The sequence below is a fragment of the Mobula hypostoma genome, chromosome 3 (genome assembly GCF_963921235.1).
Source record: "Mobula hypostoma chromosome 3, sMobHyp1.1, whole genome shotgun sequence".
Classification (NCBI taxonomy): domain Eukaryota; kingdom Metazoa; phylum Chordata; class Chondrichthyes; order Myliobatiformes; family Myliobatidae; genus Mobula; species Mobula hypostoma.
Genome location: NC_086099.1, coordinates 68448300 through 68466804, shown reverse-complemented (window position 1 = coordinate 68466804; position 18505 = coordinate 68448300). Strand labels below are relative to the sequence as shown.

General features: G+C 40.1%; 1 protein-coding gene across 10 annotated transcripts in view; it reads right to left on the bottom strand.

The window, feature by feature from the left end:
- The window catches only part of apbb2b (amyloid beta (A4) precursor protein-binding, family B, member 2b), a 318859-nt gene that overhangs the window by 243353 nt on the left and 57001 nt on the right, over positions 1 to 18505 (bottom strand). Inside the window, exons 2-3 of one of the 10 annotated variants that reach the window (XM_063043249.1) lie at positions 17761 to 17886; positions 17353 to 17491 (exon numbers count right to left, since the gene is read on the bottom strand). The exons of 6 other annotated variants lie outside the window; for them this stretch is intronic. The gene's annotated coding sequence lies outside the window, so the exon portion shown is untranslated. Of the gene's footprint in view, positions 1 to 4701; positions 4946 to 17352; positions 17492 to 17760; positions 17887 to 18505 lie in introns of those variants that run through there. 3 more of the 10 variants (XM_063043256.1, XM_063043248.1, XM_063043250.1) reach the window with 3 other exon arrangements.

The following is an 18505-nucleotide window of genomic DNA, read 5'->3' as shown; positions in this document are numbered from 1 at the left end:
ATTGATGGGAAGATGGTCAGGATCTAAATACATGACAGATCCTGGATAAAAACTTGTTTGTCTCTACCAGAAAGCATAAACTGGGGAGAAAGTTGGTCTTTCAGCAGGACAATGACCCAAAGCACACTGCCAGAGCAAGCATGGAGTGGTTTCAAATGTAAAAAATTGATATTGAGTAGCCCAGTCAGAGCCCTGACCTTAATCCGATCAAGCATCTATGTTAAGACCTCAAGACTGGTCACAAGGGGTAGCGTCCCTCCCAGCACTTAACCTCTGTAAGCGGCCAAAGTTACATACCTGACCATTCACCTCTTCCCTCACCTCCACTTGAGGCCCTAAACAGTCCTTCCAATTGAGGCAACACTTCACCTGCAAATCTGCTGGGGTCGACTATTGTGTCTGGTGCAACTGATGCGGCCTCCTCTATATCGGTAAATGTAGACCTGTTGTAATTTGCGGGACCACATCTTTGAGCACCTCTGCTCCACTGCCAAAAGTTGAACTTCCTGGTGGCCAAACATTTTAATTCAGACTAGACAATGGGGCGACCCGTTGGGGCACCTTTTGAGAGAAGGGTAGTGCAGTCTGATGTGACCAGAATGAACATTAAATTTTCCTGAACGCTATTGGTATCGCTTTGCTTTGGAGACTAAAGTAGAAAACCTCAGTTTATTAAAGAAGTACAATGCATAGGAAAGCAAATATAGCTGCTCCTCATTTAAAGAAGGACACTTTTGATGGCATCATTTCTGGTTTATCTGCCACCCTTGTGCCTCTCGTTGTCATTTTGGAGACGTGCAGTCCTTTCATCCCCCGTCTCTTCATCTCTTCTGCTGTTTCTTGTTTGTCTCTGATCCTGGAGACGTGTGTGCCTCTCGTCCTCTGTCTTTTCTTTTTTTGTCCTGACTCTTTGATCCTGGAGTCGTGAGGTCCTGGTCTCATCCGATTCTTGTTCTCTCCCACTCCTTGCCGCTTCCCGACGATGTTTGACGTCATCTCTTGACTATAATGTCCCCCTTCCCTTTCCACATGGCATAATTAGGCTGACCTTTTTTTTTTACCCTCATGCTGGATAGTAGATACGAAGCAGTAACACCAAAGGATGCTGATTATTCTTGATGATGTGGTTGGCACTGTCCTAGATGGACTTGATATATCACCGCTGTCCTTTGACTGCAGCAAAGGGTTTTATGGGTGTGTCAAAGTACATCATTACAATAAGACTTAATTATCTCTTATTGATGGGTGGCAGTTAGATCTGTCCCAACCCTGCACAGGCTGATGGTGATTAGCAGAATGTGACCCCTCAAAATAGAGCTGCCCTGCCCTTTTGCTCCGGTAGTTGTCGCTACTGAGGCTGGCCGTGCGCATGCATCCCGATTTCCATGATGGCGGATCGGCTCTCGGGTTAAAGGGAGCCTGTTGAGCTTTGGCGAATGAGCGATTTTATATAATATATAACCCTGAACTTTGCCTGCATTCTGTAAGTTAGTGCATTTTAATTCGAGTTAGCCAAAAAAAGTGCCGCTGTAATGCACCGTTTGTACTAATTGGAGGTCACAAACAGAGCACGAGAGTTTTAGTAGTATATAAATTCTCATTCCCATGTCACAATGAGGAGCAACCCCTTATATTCCATCTGTGTTAGCCTCCAACCTGATGGTATGAATATTGAGCAACATACATCAAAGTTGCTGGTGAACGCAGCAGGCCAAGCAGCATCTGTAGGAAGAGGTGCAGTCGACGTTTCAGGCCGAGACCCTTCGTCAGGACTGCAACTCTTCCTACAGATGCTGCTTGGCCTGCTGCGTTCACCAGCAACTTTGATGTATGTTGCTTGAATTTCCAGCATCTGCAGAACTCCTGTTGTTTGGGTATGAATATTGATTTCTCTTTCTGGTTAAAAAAAAAATCCTCCCCCTCTACTCTTCTTCTATTCCCCACTCTGGCCTCCTACCTCTTCTCATCTGCCTATCACCTCCCTCGGGTCCGCTCTTCCTTCCCTTTCTCCGATGGTCCTCTCTCCTCTCCTGTCAGATTCCTTCATGTCCTTTATCTGTCCTACCACCTGGTTTCACCTATCACTTTCTAACTGTCCTCCTTCCCCTCCCCAGTCTTTGTATTCTGGTGTCTTCCCCCTTCCTTTCCAGTCCTGAAGAAGGGTCTCGGCCCAAAACATCACCGGTTTATTCATTTCCAAAGATACTGCCTGACCTGCTGAGTTCCTCCAGCATTTTGTGTGTGGTGTTTTAGAATCCTAGCATCTGCAGAATTTCTTGTGTTTATGATTTCAAGTGCAAGTCTGTTGTAGTTGTCTACTGTATCCAGTGCTCCCAATGCAACCTCCTCTCCTTCAGTAAGACCCGCCATAGACTGAGGGACTGCTTTGTTGGTCAGCTTCGCTCCATCCACAACAAGCAGGGTTTCCGGGTGGCCAACCATTTTAATCCCAATTCTCAGTCTGTGGCCGCCTCTACTGCCACAATGAGGAGCAATACCTCATATTCTACCTGAGCAACACACACAACATTTTGGAGGGCCGCAGCAAGGTTAGCAGCATCTACAGAAAAAAGTACAGTTGATGTTTTGGGCCAAAACCTTTCAGCAGGACTAATTCTTCAGTGGAACACTAATAGTTTAATAGATAATGGACAGGAATTTTAGAATGTGAGGGATTTTGTACTTCTTCCTCCCCTCCCCCTACCTTCTTGCTCTAATTTCTTGTCTTTTTCTCTGGTCCTGCCGAAGCGATTTGGCCCGAAACGTTTTCACCCATCACTTCCTAGATTCTCACTTTATCCTCCTCACCCATCAACCAACCTTCCCCCTCAGCTGGCTTCACCTATCACCTTCCATCTTGTACCCCTTCACCTCCCACCACCTCCTTATTCTAGCTTTTTTCTCCCTTCCTTTCAGTCATGAAGGAGGATCTTGGGCCAAAATGTCAACTATTTATTTAATACCATAGATACTCCCTGACCTACTAACTCCCTGCAGCATTTTGTGTGTGTTTTCCACAACAATATCTTTCTTTCCTCTTTTAAATAAGGTGGGGGGAATGTTGTGTAGTTGAAAGATATGGAATTCATTTGAAAAGAAAATCGCCAAGGTCTACATGGACAATAATGCCTGCTGTTGAAGTTTCTTTATCTAAAGTGTAACATGCAATACAGTGCAATCCTGAACTCTCTTAAATCAGCCCAAAGGTTGCAATGGATCTTGTAAAAGTCCGATTAACATCTCTGTACGACAATCTGAAACAGAATACAAGTTCAGCATTTTAATTTTTGACTAAGTTTAAAAAATCCTGGGAGCTTGTAAGCAGTTAAATGTCTGAGTATACTACCTTTTACAAAAGCAGGTTTTTCTTTTTGAAAAGTCTGCTTTAGTTTGTGGAAGAAATAAATCAATAAATTAAAGAACATGTTCTCTACTGTACATTATTTATGCAAAATATTGCTCCTGCCTTGATAAATTTAACCTTCTGCCCACTGTCACAGATGTTAAATTGCCTTGTTTCATTGATAATTAAAAAAAAATATGCTTATGATCACAGCTGAGTTCTGATTTTAATACACACAAACAAATACATTGCAAATCTAAAGAAACGTGCACACGAATCCTGTTATGCTTCGGAACAGAACAATGCAATGCAAGATGCCAGACAGGAGTTCACATGGAGATAAGAAAAAAAATACTTAAAAAAATCAAGTAACTGAAGGATCACCTGCTTCTACTTTTATTAAATAAAGAAATTGTAGCGTATTTAGCATTGATATTATGAAATGTCAATGGTGCAGTTTTCACAATAAAAAAATTTGCTTTTTAAGGCAATACAAAAAAAACATCAAAGCTGAATTTATTTGAGATTCCAGACAATGCAAAATAATCGATAATACTGTATAACCATCATGCTTAAGTAACATTTCTTCACCTTGGTTTTCATATTTGAGCTTTGTCAAATTACTTTCTGAATCAGAAGTACATATTAAGGATAACTATTAGGTTTTCCTGAATAGTATCATTTTGTATCCCCTTCTACCTTTAATTGAATGAATACAACACCATAACAACATTGTTACACATTGTTACTTTGTTTCAATAATAGTCATTGTTCTATATATAAAAAAATAAAGAATGTGCATCCAATCATATTTTACAAGGAGTACAACTTAATTTTGGCCAGGATGCCCACATGGAAAAGTAAACTGAGTTTAATAGTTCCTAATCATATTTCATGAGAAATCTAGATGTACAATTAGCATTTTCCAATTGCAGTTAATCCATTAACCTATGGAAAATTGTAGCTCCATTAACAGAGGCCTGAAAGATCAAGCATGTACAATCCCCTGAGGAAACACAAACCTGCCTCATTTACAATTGGAATACTGAACCAAAGTTGAATTCCTTCTGAATTTCCATCAAAGGAAACAACCAAAATTCCAAGGAATCTTGATTTACCTCCATTAAATCAGCAGTTGGTCAGATTACTGACAGGTAGGAGATAAAGTGCAAGTGTGCTTCAAATCAGTGTATAAAATGGTATAAATACAAGCAATTTATAAATAGCATAGAAACCAGGAAATTATTTTGCAATTTTGGGTAAGTAAATTATTTAATACAGAAGGGTAAACAATGTTAATTCTTAAAATTAACAGACTTAAAAAAAAAATCAGAGGTAATGATTGTTGTAGAACATACATGCTAGAGATGAATCAAGTTCAAATGTAAATTGCAAGAACATTCCCATGAGTCCTCACTCTTTGATCACAGATTAGGTATAGTTTGGGGTCTCCAAAATTTTCCAGAACAGCAGAACTCAGCCTGAATAAATTAGGAAGGGGAAGAAATAAAAATTATTGTTTCATATTTTTGCAGAATTAGTACAACATCTGATCCACTCCTCTGGATTATCATCGTCTTAGTGTTGCCTGGCAAAACAAGAGATTACGAGAGAATAAGAATATGTTTGGTATGAAATAATTTGAAATGCAAAACCAAATCATCAATTTGTCTTCCTTTTAAATGCAGACAGAAGACAACCAAATAATCTGGTGCATATACACCATACCAGAAACTAACAAAAAAGTTTTTGAGCTATTAATAATATTTTTAACATTGATGAATAACATATTCATTATATAGATATTAAGAAAGAGGATGTTTTGGAGCTTTTGGAAATCATCAAGTTGGATAAGTCACCGGAACCAGATGAGATGTACCCCAGGCTACTGTGGGAGGTGAGGGAGGAAATTGCTGAGCCTCTGGCAATGATCTTTTCATCATCAATGGGATCGGGAGAGGTTCCAGAGGACTGAAGGGTTGCAAATGTTGTTCCCTTATTCAAGAAAGGGAGTAGAGATAGCCCAGGAAATTATAGACCAGTGAGTCTTACTTCAGTGGTTGATAAGATGATGGAAAAGATCCTTAAAGGCAGGATTTATGAACATTTGGAGAGGCATAATATAATTAGGAATAGTCAGCATGGCTTTGTGAAAGGCTGATCGGGCCTTACGAGCCTGATGGAATTTTTTGAGGATGTGACTAAACACACTGATAGAGGTAGAGCAGTAGATGTAATGTATATAGATTTCAGCAAGGCATTTGATAAGGTATTCCATGCAAGGCTTATTGAGAAAGTAAGGAGGCATGGGATCCAAGGGGACATTGCTTCGTGGATCCAGAATTGGCTAGCCCACAGAAGGCAAAGTGTGGTTGTAGATGGGTCATATCCTGCATGGAGGTCAGTGACCAGTGGTGTGCCTCAGGGATCTGTTCTGGGACCCCCACCCTTCGTGATTTTTATAAACAACCTGGATGAGGAAGTAGAGGGATGAGTTAGTAAATTTGCTGATGATACAAAGGTTGGGGGTGTTTGTGGATAGTGTGGAGGGCTGTCAGAGGTTACAGTGGGACATTGATAGGATGCAAAATGGGTGATGTGGCAGATTGACTTCAACCCAGGTAAGTGTGAGGTGGTTTATTTTGGTAGGTCAAATATGATGGCAGAATATAGTATTAATGGCAAGTCTCTTGGCAGTGTGGAGGATCAGAGGGATCTTGGGGTCCGAGTCCATAGGACACTCAAAGCTGCTGCGCAGGTTGATTCTGTGGTTAAGAAGGCATACGGTGTATTGGCCTTCATCAACCGTGGGATTGAGTTTAGGAGCAGAGAGGTAATGTTACATCTATATAGGACCCTGGTCAGACCCCACTGGAGTACTGTGCTCATTTCTGGTCACCTCACTACTGGAAGGATGTGGAAACCATAGAAAGGGTGCAGAGGAGATTTACAAGGATGTTGCCTGGATTGGGGAGCATACCTTATGAGAATAGGTTGAGTGAACTCGGCCTTTTCTCCTTGGAGTGACAGAGGATGAGAGGCAGCCTGATAGAGGTGTACAAGATGATGAGAGGCATTGATCATGTGGATAGTCAGAGGCTTTTTCCCAGGTCTGAAATGGCTATCATGAGGGGGCACAGGTTTAAGGTGCTTGGAAGTAGGTACAGAGGAGATGTCAGGGTAAGTTTTTACTCAGAGCGGTGAGGGCATGGAATGGGCTGCCGGCGATGGTGGTGGAGGCGGATATGATAGGGTCTTTTAAGAGGCTCCTGGTTAGGTACATGGAGCATTGAAAAAGAGGGCTGGGGGGGGTGTGGGGGTAACCCTAGGTAATTTCTAAGGTAAGGACATGTTCAGCATAGCTTTGTGGGTTGAAGGGCCTGTATTGTGCTGTAGGTTTTCTATGTTTCTAACATACATTTTAAATAAACTTTTATATGTTACTGCAGTAATGCATAACTGAACACAGGGCTCCAACCGAAAATGTCTACAATTTCTTTTCTCCTACTGATACTGCTCAGCCCACTGAGGTCATCCAGAAGATTGTTTGCAACCCTAGCAATCTAGATTCCATCTAAACCTTGTGTGTTGCCTTTGGAAGGTCTAAGTTCTTCCTGTGACACTTGGAGATCCTATCAAATGCACATTGGCTGGTGTGTAAATTGGCAACTGTAAATTACCCTCTGTGTAGGTGGAGGTGGTAGAGGAACCAGGGTGTAATAGTTGCTAAAACAGAGCAAATACAATTTAGTTATAAATGGGATTATTCCAAGTGCCTGCATTGGCATTCTGTAAAACATAGGAGTGGAATTTGGCTACTTGGCCTATCAAGTCTGTTCTACTCTTCAATCATTTGCTGATCTAGACCAAAAGACAAAGGAGCAGAATTAGGCCATTGAGTTTGCACTGCCATTTCATCATGGCTGATCCATTTTCCTCTCAACTCCATTCTCCAGCCTTCTCTCCATAACCTTACATGCCCTGACTAATTAAGAAACTATCAACTTCCAGCTTAAATGCACCAAATGACTTGGCCTCTACAGCCATCAGTGGCAAAGAATTCCACAGATTCACCACACTCTGGCAAAAGAAATTCCTCATCTGCTCTCAATGGACATCCCTCTAATTTGAGACTGTACACTCTAGTCCTAGCTCCCTCACAAAATGAAGTATCTTCTTCACATCCACTCTAACTAGGCCTTTCAACATTCAATAGGTTTCAATGAGAATACCCCCTCATTCTTCTAAATTTCAGTGAGTACACGCCCATAGTCATCAACCACTGCTCACATTTAATCCTTTCATTCCTGCCTTGTGAACCTCTTCTGAACTGCCTCCAATGTCAGCATATCCTTTCTGAAACAAGGGGCCCAAATCTGCTCACAATACTCCAAGTGAGGCTTCACCAGTGTCTTATAAAGCCTTGGTCATACATCTTTGCTTTTATATTCTAGTCCTCTTAAAATGAATGCTAACGTTGCATTCGTCTTCCTCACCACCAATTCAATCTGCAAGTTAACCTTTATGGAATCCTGTATGAGAATTCCCAAATCCTTTGTATTTCGATTTTTGAATTCTCTCATTTAGAAAATAGTCTATACTTTATATTCCTTCTACTAAAATACATGACCATACACTTCGTGACACTGTATTCCATCTGTCACCTCTTTGCCTATTCTCCTGATCCAAGTCCTTCTGCAGCCTTTTTCCGCTTCCTCAACACTATCTGCTTCTCCAGCTATCTTCATATCAATGCAAACTTGGCCACAAAGTTATCAATTTTATCATCCAGATCATTGATATACAATGTCAAAAGAATCAGTCCCAACAGACCTCTATGGAACACCACTAGTTACTGGCAGCCAACCAGAAAAGGCTCCCTTTATATTCCCACTCTTTTCCACCAAGCAGCCAATGCTCTATTCATGCTAGTAACCTTCATGTAACATCATGGGTTCTTAACTTGTAATGCAGCCTCATGGATGGCACCTTGTCAAAGGCCTTCTGAAAATCCAGGTACATAACATCTACCGATTCTCTCTTTGTCTATCTTGTTATTTCTTCAAAGAATTCCAACATACAGGCAAGCTTTTCCCTTAGAGAAACCATGCTGACTTTGGCCTATTTTATCATGTGCCTCCAAGTACCCCAAAACAATATCCTTAACAATCGACTCCAACATCTTCTCAGCCATTGAGATTAGGCTAACTGGCCTATAATTTCCTTTTTTTCTGCCTCCCTCCCTTCCTGTAGAGTGGAGTGACACTTGCAATGTTCCAGTCCACCGGACCCATGCCAGAATCTAGTGATTCTTGGAAGATCATTACAGATGCCTCCACAATCTCTTTAGCTACATCTATTTAAATCCTGGAGTTTAGTCCATCAGGTCCAGGTACCTTATCTACCTTTCAGTTTCTCAAGCACCATCTGTGTAGTAATAACAACTGCACTCACTTCTACCCCTTGACACTCTTGAACTTCTGGCATACTGAAGACCACAGTCTTCTACAGTGAAGACCAATGCAAAATACTTATTCTGTTTGTCTGCTATTCCCTTGTCCCATCACTGACTCTCCTGTGTCATTTTCCAGCAGTCCAAGATCTACCCTCGCCGCTCTTTTACTCTTTATATATCTGAAAATAAACTTTTAGTATCATTTTGATATTATTGCCTAGCTTACCTTCCCAATTAATATTTTTTCTCCTTATGGTTCTTTTAGTTGCCTTTCATTGGCTTTTTTAAAAATTCCAAATCCTATAACTTCCTACTAAGGGGAGGGGAGGAGAAGATGGTGGCGTGACACAGCCTGCGTGGCTGCTCCAAAATGATATCGTATTTGTTAAATAGGAGCCATGCACAATCCTGATTTGATGGAGACAGATATGAAGAAGCACAGAGGAACATCTGGAGAAACTTCTGAAATGCCTGCTTCGCTGCCACTGCTACTGTGCGATCGACAATCTCCAGAGGGGAAGACCCCAAATCCTCAGCTTTGCCTATTGCTGGGGCTGGGGTCGAAGTGCTCGGCAGAGATGGTGCTCGGTGTTGGAGGGCTGGTCAGAGGCAGTAAGTTTTCGGACAGCCTCAGAGTCGGACTGTGGTCAGGTGCTTCCAGGATGCTGCATCAGCAAGTTTGCAGCACTGGAAGCTCATGGCAGGAGAGTTTCTCCCTTCAATCGTCTGCGTGAGATGATGGGACTTTCGAGAGACTTTGAGACTTTTTTTTAAAACCATACCCATGGTCTGTTCTTCATCAAATTACGGTATTGCTTTGCATTATTATAACTTGTTGGCATGTGGCCAAGTGGTTAAGGTGTCGGTCTAGTGATTTGAAGGTCACTAGTTAGAGCCTCAGCTAAGGCAGCGTGTTGTATCCTTGAGCAAGGCACTTAACCACATTGCTCTGCAACACCAGTGCCAAGCTGTATCAGCCCTAGTGCCCTTCCCTTGGACAACATCAGTGGCATGGAGAGGGGAGACTTGCAGCATGGGCAACTGCCAGTCTTCTACACAACCTTGCCCAGGCCTGCCCCCTGGAAACCTTCCAAGGTGCAAATCCATGGTCTCACGAGGCTAACAGATGCCTATTAACTACATGTTATAATTATGTGGTTTTTGTCAGTTTTTTTTAAAGTCTTGGTTTGTCTTGCGTTTCTGTGATAGCATTCTGGAGGAACAAATTTGTATCATTTCTTAATGCATGCATTACTAAATGACAATAAAAGAGGACTGTGTGTCCTCATAATCTAATCTGATCTACATTTTGCTTAGTGGCATATATAGTGGACATAATAAGCCCACCCTTTTGCTTTTATGTTGGCATTGACTTCCCTTGTCAGCCACAGTTGTGTCATTCTGCTCTAGAATACTTCCTCTTCTCTGGGATGCATCAATCCTTCATCTTCTGAATTGCTCCCAGAAACTCCAGCCATTGCTGATCGGCTGACATCCCTGCTACTGTCCCCTTCCCAACAAATATAGCCAGCTCCTCTCTCATGCCTCTGTAATTCCCTTTACTGCACTATAATACTCATACATCTGACTTGATCTTCTCCCTCTCAAACGGCAGGGTGCATTCTATCATAACATGATCACTGTTTCCAAAGGATTTCATTACCTTAAGCTCCCTAATCATATCCAGTTCATTACACAACACCCAATCCAAAATTCCCTAGCGGGCTCAACCACAAGCTGCTCCAAAAAAATAAAAATAAAAATAAATAAATAAATCTGAGGCATTCCACAAATTCTCTCTTGGGATCTAGCAGCAACTTGATTTTCCCAATCTATCTGCAAATTGAAATCCCCCACGATTAACCTAACATTGCCCTTTTGAGATGCTTTTTCTATCTCCTGCTGTAATTTGTAGACCACATCCTGGCTACTATTTGGAGGCCTGTAAATAACTCCCATTAGGGTCTTTTTACCTCACAGTTTCTTAACTCCACTTCCCCCCCCCCAAGAATTCTACATCTTCCCATCCTATGTCACCTCTTTCTAAAGATTTGATGACATCTTTACCAGCAGAGCCGCTTCTCATCTGCCAACCTGCCTGTCCTTCCACTACACAGTATATCCTTAGATATTTAGCTCTCAACTATAATCATCTTTCAGCCATGAATCTGTGATACCCACAACGTCATACCTACCAATCTCTAACTACGCGACAAGATTCACCTGCTTTATTTATTATCCTGGTCAACACCATTCTCCTGCGCCTTTGGCACCTTTACTAATCAAGTTATTAACCTCTGTTTGAAAAATACCAATAACTTGCCCTCCATAACTATCAGTGGCAACAAATTCCACAGATTCACCATCCTCTGGCTAAGGAGATTCCTCCTCATCTGTTCTGAAGGGACATCCTTCTATTCTGAGGCTGAGCTCTCTGGTAGACTCTCTCATCTTCTCCACAGCCACTTTATTTAGGCCTTTCAATATTTGGTACATATCAAAGAGAACCCCTTTACGTGATTTGCTGCAAACCAACTCTTAGTACCCATTGATCAACATTAAATAATGTTGCTTTAACTGTGATCATAATGAAAGCTGAATTTGAGGTGAGCTACATTAGCTATGAGTTTATTTTCAGCTTTAGTACATACAATAGTTAAACTTCAGCAATGCAACATTTGTAACATCAAAGAACTCTGAGGAAATAGGAAACATCTATTGTGAGATATGGGAATCATCCTTAAAAGACTTCCAAATATTAGATGAACTGGATAAATGAAGGAACAAAACAAGTTGCCAGCTTGTGCTGGCAACATGACATGTACTGTAATTCACTTGGGCTTTAAGCCTAAAAATAAATATTGTTTACAACTAAGTGAAAGTTCTCCATTCTACAGAAAACAAGATTTATCTAAGCAGCACACTACAATAGCAGAAAAGAAATGGTCTGGTGTAAAAGCCATACTGGGAGTGCAGAGAACGGTCAACACTTGGCCCTCCTGGTCTTTTGGTTCAACTGTCTCTTGTTTTGACTTGCTTAGCTATACAGGGGGAAATAAGTAGGTGATTTTACAAAATACACACACAAACCTAATTACAACAAAAGCAAATGAAAACGGGTGTCTGCAGATGTGGCATGCCCACACTTAACAAAATGAAGGAAATAATCTTTAGATGCCAGATCGTAAAGCATTCTTGTTGTAAACTCTCTCATGGGAGAGTAAAATTGGTGTCTGTAAATTAGTTTATTAACATAGAAGTAGGAAATTTGATAATAATTTGCTTAAGTTATACAGATTTACAATGTGAACAATGCAAAGTGCAACACACAATGCCCAAGGACAAAATAGCCAAGCCCACTTGTCAATCCACCAAAAGCAGAATTTCCCAGTGACCAACTATTTAAATTTACAGTATATCCCTACTCCCATTCTGACAACAGTCCACAGCCTCTTCTTCTGCCATAATGAGGCCACTCTCAAGGTGTAGGAGCAACACCTCATTCTAAGTAGCCTCCAACCTGATGGCATGAACATAGCTCTCCTTCTGTTCTTTTTCCTTTGCCCTCCCCCTCCCTCTTCTATTTCCTACTCTGGTCTCTTATCTGTCCTCACCTGCCTATCACTTCCTGCTGGTGCCCATCCTTCCCTTCTCCTCTTACCCTTCACTCTTCCTCCCTCTCACCTACCTTTGCCCATTACCTTCCAGCTTATCTGTCTTCCTGCTCCCCCACCTTTTTATTCTGGCATCTACCCCCTTCCTTTCCAGTCCTGATGAATGGTCTCCGCACAAAATGTCAACTGTTTAAATACGCAAGCACCTGTGAAATTAGGCAGGATCTTTGTTTAATGTTGAAAAAATAACACTTTTATTGATATGGCTCTCCTCAGCAGTGTATTGAGAAACTTCAAAGCTCCTGTGCCATTAATAACAAAATGAAACAGTTTTAGGTATGATTCATGCCAAGGGACCCAACTGTTAGCAAAGTAATACTTCAATACAAAACATATTTAAAGCACTAACCTTCGTGAATACATAAAACCATTAAAACAACAGAAATGATTCCAAAAAGTTCCAATTCATTTTCAAATAACTCATACTTGGATCATATAATTCCTCTAATAATAGCCAACATCAACATGTCTAAAGGTTACTATGACACCTTTAGTCAATTTAGATGGATATCTTCATACAACACTTGCTCTTTCGTAATACCTGACAAAAATATAAACCAGGAAAAGAAAAATAAGTTGTTGAATAACCGGAAGTTGTGATCTATTTAGAATAGCAAACAAACTTGATTTTGTTTGGCTGTATTCACGTATGGTTGAATGACAACTAAACTTGAACTATTAACTATGAATAGGGTGGCCTGCAGATAATGAACACTGAGCTGAACTGAAATATACCTTTTGATTCTGTTTTTTGGTCTTTTTTTGTTGCTGTTTGAATGATTTTTTTTGTATATGGGGAGGGAGAGGGTTTGATGCTTGATGTTTTTCTTTGAATGGGTTGGTTCCACATTTCTTCTTTGTTTCATGACTGTCTGTGGGGAGACCAATTTCAGGGTTGGATACTGCACGCATACTGCGATAATAAATGTACTTTGAATCTTGAAATATGGCCAGCAAGTCGAGCAGTATCTGTAAATAAATTCTCTAGAGATACTGTCTGAAGTTTTAGGCTCTTTCCAAATTAGGAGGCGGCCAAAAGGAGTTATCCACTGTTGTGATGAGGCTACACCCAGGTTGGAGGAACAACACCTTGTATTCTGTTTGGGTAGCCTCCAATCTGATGGCATGAACATAGATTGCTTGAACTTCTGGTAATGCCTCCCAACCACCACCCCCTTCACCATTTCCCATCCCCTAATTCCCTCTCTCACCTTATCTCCTTGTCCACCCACTGCCTCCCTCTGGAGCTCCTCCCCTCTTCTTTCTTCCATGGCCTTCTGTCTCTTTCACCAATCAACTTCCCAGCTCTTTACTTCCTCCCTCCCCCTCCAGGTTTCACCTCACCCCTCTCCCCACCCTTTAAATCTATTCCTCAGCTTTTTTTCTCCAGTCCTGCTGAAGGGTTTCAGCCTGAAATGTCGACTGTACTCTTCTTTTCCATAGATGCTGCCTGGCCTACTGAGTTCATCCAGCATTTCATGTTCGTTGTTTGGATTTCCAGCATCTGCTGATTTTCTCTCGTTTTCAAGAAAAGTTTGTATATTTTTAGGAGAAAAGAATGTAACATCTGTGAAATACAGTATTACCATTCATATCCAATCCGCTCTGGCATGCAGTAAGAATATTTAATTAAACGAGGATCAAAACAAAATATATCCATAATTGCAACTTTGAGTTCTGGCCAGAATTTTAAAGAATACAAAGAGAATGGTGAATATAGAAGTTGTACCAACACTTTCTTTACAGACTTCACCAGCTTAAAACAAGCCAGCGGCAGTGGTAAGAGAACTGGGGTGGCAAAGCGGAATAAGCAGCATGTACAATGCTTCCTGTTCTCAAACAATGTCCAGTGATACATGTTTGAAAGCACGCACATACAGGTATCAAGAGAGAAACAGTTAAGGGTAGGCTCAGTTAACTCCCAAGTCAATAGAATGTTTCCATGTTAACAAATTAACATTCACAATCTCAGCAAATTCACGAAGGACAGAGGTAACTAAATTCTTCACTCTCCTCCCTCACCTAGTGATTCAACAGATAACACCAAAGCTGGTGTTCTACCAAAAAGTACAGCATAAGGTAACTCGACAAAGATTAAGAAAACTACAGTTTGTATTAATTTTGAGAAGGTAACCAAATTTGCTGCTCATTCAAATAGAAAGAGCTATTGGCTCATCTTAAGGCCTTGAGATCACAGCTGAAATCACATCATATTCCAATTATGGTACTTTTAAAATTCACTGGCATATATTCAAATAGACCGAGATAGCAAGGAAGTTAGATTGAAGGCACAGTACAGCAACACTAATTGATGAAGTGGTAGGAACAAACTCAATAAAATCATAAACACGAGGAATTCTGCAGATGCTGGAAATTTAAGCAACACACAAAGTTGCTGGTGAATGCAGCAGGCCAGGCAGCATCTCTAGGAAGAGGCGCAGTCGACATTTCGGGTCTCGGCCTGTCCTGCTGCGTTCACCAGCAACTTTGATGTGTGTTGCTCAACAAAATCATGATAGCTCTTTGTTAACATCTGGGTAATGCAATCCAATTACATTTTTACCTATTTTTAAAAAACTGCTTACCAAACAAAATTATATCCATAGCAGAGTGCTATGACTTCTTCCAAATGAGCTAGTCATATTAAAAGGTCATTTCTAAACAAATCTGGACAGGCTATAGTCTGTGTCAATTGGAATGGCAGGTATTTTTGGAATGGATCTATAGCCGTTAAATAACAGCCTGAAAGAGAAGGTAAATTGCATGGTTAAGGAATGGAATGCAAATTTGATTGCAAAAAAAATAACATTCCTCCAGAGTGAAGAACAAAGCCATCCTTGTATTTGTAATGTATTCCAAATAAAAAAAAGTAACACCAGTATAAGACTAAACAACCTTTTAGCAAAAGTTATTGTTCCGTGACTTTTAAGGATGTTTCTCTACTACTGAGGCAATAATGGAATTAAGAGTTGCTATAGTCATATGAATACAACAATAATTTTTGATGTTGAAAATGAATGCAAGTCATACAAATTCCAAAACAATTACACAAAGGACCTACAAATCTCATATCCAAGCAGCTTTACTACATGATAACTATCAAACCACAAGTTTACTACCATGGTGTTGTCCAAGACATTTACTATTAATGCTAATTGCAAAGTAATAACTGCAAATTAGAATTTACTTAATAAACATATTGATCACAAGCTCAAAAGTGACAGGCAGCCATATAGATACTTCACCTTTTATTAGCAAAATGGTGACTTCAAAAGGAGGGCTGAGCACTTTTAAATGATTATGGCTTTAAATTCTTACCAGACAAAAATATGTTAAGAGTTCATAACTATCCAAACACTAGGAATATTGTATCAAGCAGGTAGTGATCAGGAAATCATATCATGCTTCAAGCTTTCAGTAGTAACCCCAGCCAAAGTAGTCAGGATATATCACAAGGCGGCAATAGCATCCAACCCCATATTGGGTAAAAACTCCTAAGTACCTCTTACAACTGCTAGGCAAACTCCAAAAGCTGTGTTAAGTATCTAATGAATATTAAGATTACGAAGTTATCCAGAAGAAAATGTATTTTATTTAGAGATACAGTGGGGAGCAGTCCCTTCCAGGCCAAAGAGCCTTGCCACCCACCAGCCCACTTATTTAACATGAGCCTTATCACAGGACAATTTATAATGACCAATTAACCTACTAATGAGTATGATTTTGGACTGTGGGTGGAAACCGGAGCACCTGGAGGAAACCCACATGGTCACGGGGAAAACGACCTAATTCCTTATAGATGGCACAGAATTAAACTCCGAACCAAGATCCCATGCTGTAATAGTGTCGCACTAACCCACTATACTACTGTGCTGCCCAAATATTTCTGGTTGGAAAAGTTTTGGCAACAATCCAAAAGTAATTCATGTTGTGCAGGCTGTAATCTCCTCAAATTGGTGATCAAGATAAACCAATGTTGCCTCAGTCATTCCTACTGAGCTACTCTTATTATTTAATCATCTATTTTCTCACTCCACTACTGGATTAAGGCCCCAGTTTCATCACTTATGAATAACAATTTCTTGCCTATCGAGTCACCCAAAAAAAACCAATTCTAGACATTATATTTTTCTTCTTCATGGTAAAAATTTGATCTACTCACATTCTAGGTATCCAGAAAAAATACATAAGTGCGTGTTTTGCCACCAAGATCCCATGACCAGGATCATTTACTTTCAGTTCTGTGACACTGCCCTCAACCAAACCAGTTCAACACCTATGATTTTAAAAAAGGATGATAAAACCCTTTGAGACCTCTAAAACTTAACCATTCCTTCCTGGCCTCACATTGCATTGTACCCATGAACCACTGAGCAAAATGAACTTTCATTTACTATCATTTCTTCTGACAGACATTTTCCTTTAAAAATGTACCTCTTTCATATTATATCTTAATTCCCCTTTCCTTAAGCCTCAGTTAATATTCTATTATACAAAATTCCATCAGGTGTTTTGTGAGGGTTTAGTCACATCCATGCAGTACGACAGCACCATGAATGCGATCTCCTTTTCCCTCTCTGAGCAATAAAAGGGCCCATCCTTCCATGAGGCCTTAGTTCAATCCTCAATTGTCATTGATTGCACTTTCCTCCTTTCTGGCACAGAGGGAAAATAACCTATATTGAACAATAGCTTAAGAAAAACTGATTATTCAGAAGTAGTAGAAACCTGATTAAAAGGTTAATATAGGGATTTCACTTTTGCAGGTATGAGTGAGTAGTGGGGGGTGGAATTATATCATTATTTCTCCATCTAAAAATATCAAATATTCAGCATAATGCATAAGCATGATGTGCACTCATTTTCCTGATGGTACTAACCTCAAAATTAGACAATTATGTAGTCACAGCTTTCATCTATTTTTATCTTCCAACTGCAGCCTTAAATGTGAAATAAATTGCAATCAGGCACAATTTCCTTGCAGACCGATGGAAACATCCAATATGACGTGGGAAGTTTCTAAGATGAAAGATTAGATGCTATGTAGCAATGCCAAAAAGCATAGATTTCACATATTTTAACAATTTCAAGATTTGGCATTTCTTCCACATCAACCAATAATGTTACTCCCTTGAGAACGAGGCCCTGTATGATTAACCCGATACCATCTTTGAGATGAGCTTTTCTTTCCTCTGAATTTCATGTCACTGGATAGAACTACAAATAGGATAAATGGTAATATTGATTTCAAGGAAATATCACACCAATCAGAATAAATGACAGGTTACCCATCACCCGGCACTTGAACTTTTTCTTCATTCAACTTGAAAATTAACTTCAATTTTCTTTCACTTCAATCGGGAATGGCCTCACCAACTGCTCATCCTTCAGTAGATTTCTACCATGTTAACAACCTGAGCAGAAAACAGACGTACATTTTCATCATCCGCAAATCTGCACAATCAAGATGCTCACTTGAAGAGAGTTATGTTAGTTACCTGCAATATGTTGTAGTTCAATCAACAATTCTATCATAACTTGTCATAAACATGTCAGTCCTGATGAAGGGTCTCAGCCCTTGAAACATTGACTATCTATTCATTTCCACAGATGCTACCTGGCCTGCTGAATTCCTCCAGCATTTTGTGTTGTTTTGGATTTCCAGCATTTGAAGACTTTCTCCTGTTTATAAAAATGTTAATGTTGACTTAGTGAAGTTATTTTTTTATATTCTTGTTTAAAGTAATTTATATTGTATTTTTCTTTCATAAATTGTCCTTCAAGGTGAAGAATGAAGTGCCAAGCATCATTATAGAATTCATAACCAGAACTCAAAACATGACATATTAAAAGCAGTGAATAATCCAGGTATACATTAAATACCATTTCATTATATATGTAATGCTGAGTTCCTCAATTTCATCAACTTTGCTCTAACTTTCACAGGCCCTCAAGTTCACTTGGTCCATTTCAGACAACTCCCTCCCATTTCTCTATCTTTCTGTCTCCATCTCAGGAGACAAACTGTCGATC